We start from the raw sequence: 3,989 nt of genomic DNA on the forward strand, positions 1-3,989 counted from the left end.
GTGTAGGGTAAATATTGGTTGCATTATTTTTACACTGCAATTTAGATTTTTTTTAACACACCCCACTCAATTCTAACTATCTCTGCACATGTTATATCTGCAACCCCTGCAGTGCACATGGTTTTGCCCATTAGCTAACATATTTTCTGCTGCGATCAGGTCTGAATTAGGCCCAAATTCTCCTGCTCAGGATCCATCTGGAGTAGGATCACAGATATCAGACGAGCCCATCTGCATTTCCTCCTGCCAGTAAGCCTGAGCATCCTCAGAGTGAAAATATTTAAAGGAATCCCCTTCAAAAACACAGAGCTTGGCAGGGTATATCAGTGCAAATGTTTTCTTTCCTGAACTAATTGCGAACACACTAGGGAAAACGCATTACGTGCCCTGGAGCATTTGACAGAAAAGTCCAGGAAAATAAATAATTTTTTTCCCTCCCAGGATACAAAACATTGTTTCCTAGATGCTTTGCAGATAGCAACTTTATGCAGGTAAATAAGACAGTGAAATAGAGTGATACGTGGTCTAGCATCTCGGGTGTTATGGGCTCTGACCCGGTTCACTCTTTCAATCACAAGATCGCGACAGTCATCAGCTATGTTTAGTAAAGAATGCAATGTATTACGGACAAATTGCATTAGTTCAGGTCCTTTTTCAGGGGGAGATGTACCAAGCAATGAATAAAAAGAGTGGAGAAGTGAGCCACTGGAGAAGTTGCTCATGGCAACTAATCAGCTGCTCTGTATAATTTTATAGTATGCCAATTATAAATGATACTTCAATGCTGATTGGTTGCCATGGGCAACTTCTCCGCTGCCTCACTTCTCCACTCTTTTCACTGCTTAGTACATCTCTCCCATAGACTTAGGAAGACCTACAAGTCTAATGTTATTTCTCCTAGAACGATTTTCAAGGTCATCTAGCTTGTTACTGAGATACTGATTCTCCTTTTCTAATTTCTTTGTACATATTTTCACATCAGCCATTTCATGAGCCAGCCATCCAACCCTATTTTCTGTGTCAGCAACATAATGTGTCAGGAGCTGAATCAGAGAGGTTATTTCATTAACTGCCTGTGTCAGAAGGGGAGACATTACTGCTTTAATAGCAGCTATTAGATCCCCATGTGTGACTAGGGAATCAGGACTGCAGCAAACCTGAGCAAACTCATCCTCAAATGGGTCTGCAGCAGCATTCTTAGATGCTAGAGAAGCTCCCTCAATGCCCGAGGCAGATGCCATATTGGGATATGGCCTCTGTTTTTCCTGTCCCGGCTGGAGTGGCTTCTGTAGGGACCCCGAAGCCAGGTATCTATCCATCCAGGGCATCTGGGGAAGCAGGGCTGTGTGCCTAAACCGCAGACTCTGTGGAGCCATAAGCAGGTGTAAGTGCCGGGACTGTAATGGAGCTGAGTGGAGCTGCGGCTCACTCCATTACCCGCGGAAACCAGAATTCTCTTAAACAGCAATGTTAATAAAATGTTAACTAGTGTACAATGTCTTATACTAAGGGGTTGGGTGCCCAATGCTGGTGTTTGGGATACTTGCAGTCAGAAACCCAGCAGGGGAAAGGTAAGTATACTTACCTTCTCCCAATGGCCCTCTAACCCTAACCTTCCCTCACCACACAGACTAATCCAAACCTTCCACAGTGGTGCTTAACCCTAACCCCACCTTCCTGCAGACTAAACCTAAACATCACTTCCTCGCAGCCTAACACTAACCCTTCCCGGGGGTGCCTAAATCTAACCCCCCTCTCCCTAGCCTAGTCCTAATCCCCCCCTCAGTATAAACCTAACACACCCACCCACGCATGCGCATGTGTGTGGCTTACCTCTCCAGCAGACTGGCATTGTTAGCTGTGTCAGGATTCCCAAGTCAGTATTTCGACTGCCAGGATCCTGACGGTCGGGATTATGACCAATCCTGTATTAAGATGTGCTTTTAATTTACTTAATTGAAATTATTGTTAATGAATGGATTTCAATACAGTTTTTATTTATTTGTTTTACACTTATGTTAATTAACTGCTTTTGTAGCCAACTGTGATTAATAAACTCTGTTCACTGTAGAAACTGCCACTAACTCTCACTATGTCAGAGCGTTACACTGTATTTACAAATGCATTGCTGATACACTATGGGGGAGATTCAAATGTTTGAAAAGTCAGTTGGGAGTCTTTTTTTCCCTATCTAATAGAAAGGAAAAAACAGACACCCAACCGACTTTTCAAACATTTGAATTTCACCCTATTAGCCAGCCTGATTTACTTGGAATATTGTTGGTGGCAGATGTGAAATACTCTTAGGTGGGAAAGTTTCCCCCTAAAGTACTTTGACTACAACCAATTTTAACTTTTTATGTTAAATAAATGAATTAACTTGATCTATTAAAATGATCTCCTTTTTGTACAATGCATTCATTTGGATTACACTAACGTTGATTTATATTTAATAGATTTGTAGGTAATAAAACACTTAAAAATAACTTAAAACAGCCTCACTGCTAATATTTTCCTGGCAAGAATGTAATAGGACACTTTAATCATCACAATTTATTTCATAGGCATAATGGGGCAGTGTGTGCACTGTGGGGGCAGTGTGTGCATTGTGTTGTGCACACGAGCCCCTGGGTACAGGGGGTCCAAACCACACACTCTATACCCATGTTCAATTACCTCTCCAGAGTCCAATATTGGCACTGCTGCTGCAGCAGAAATAACTCGAAACATGGTGCGGCAGGCATTTTACTATTGATTCACACATGTGCATTAGAGATTTGTAGCCAGGAACATGGCAGGCGCCATGTTTCCAGAGACCTTCAGATGCGCAAAAGATTAGCATCTATTATAAATAGCAATAGAGATTAGTCACTGGTAACAAGATGGGAACCATGTTTCTGGAGACCTGCACATATGCAGAATCAACCGCGCCATAGAGAAGAGGGAGCCCTCATGGGGTGTGCAATTGGGCCCTCTCCTCCCTTAAATCACTCCTGATTTATTCTACTGTTTACATGTCAAGAATGCCTTTTATAACTATATTTTCTCTTCATGAGAAGTAATCCTAGTAGAAATAAATGGCATTTTTAAAAGGTAATGTCAAGTATGCCTTAATTTTGTCTATAGTATTTGCAAATATCAGTTTTTGTGGGGGGGTGTTGAGTAGGTTCATAGCTCTTATAGCAGGGATTGGAAACCTTTGGCCCTCCAGCTGTTGTTGAACTTCACATCCCAGCATGCCTTGCAATAGTTTTAGCATGGCTAAATAGCAAAACTTTAGTAGGGCATGCTGGGATGCGTAGTTCAACAACAGCTGGAGGGCAAAAGATTCCCAATCCCTGTTGTAAGTGCTATGAACCTACTCAACACACTCCCTGTCTTACAGTCATGAAGCCTTTTGAGTAGAGTTACCACCTCATCCCTTTAATTCTGGACATATTAATTACACAGGTTCTGTGGCTGATTAAAACCAGGTGAAATGGAGTCTTGAAGTCAGCCAGCCACAGAACCTGTATAATTAATATGTGCCCAGAATTAAAGGGATGAGGTGGTAACCCTACTTTTGAGACCTACAGTAGAACTAAAGTTAGACATTTACTAAAGTGTGATTTCACCAAACCACAGGTTTTAAAAAGAAAATGTGGCAGTGTTGCCCATAGAAACAATCAGATTCTTACTATCATTTTCTAGAATGTACTAGATAAATTATAATGAGAATAGGATTGGTTGATGTGGACAGCACGTACACTTTTCCACCAAAGAAGTTTTGATAAATCTCTCCATAATTGTGACAGGTGAGATATCTCAGACTGCTTTGAAGATTTGGCTTTTAGGTAAAATGTTGTCTTTTTTATTAAATTATGTATTTTCCCACTCGGAAACATAATTAAATACAGAAAACAAAATGTCCCCTCCATTACATGTCCTAACAGTCTGGTAAAAAATATTGAGCTTGATTCACTGAGGTGCATGTACCTTGACAGTTCTAG

The sequence above is a fragment of the Pseudophryne corroboree genome, chromosome 6 (genome assembly GCF_028390025.1).
Source record: "Pseudophryne corroboree isolate aPseCor3 chromosome 6, aPseCor3.hap2, whole genome shotgun sequence".
NCBI classification, from domain to species: domain Eukaryota; kingdom Metazoa; phylum Chordata; class Amphibia; order Anura; family Myobatrachidae; genus Pseudophryne; species Pseudophryne corroboree.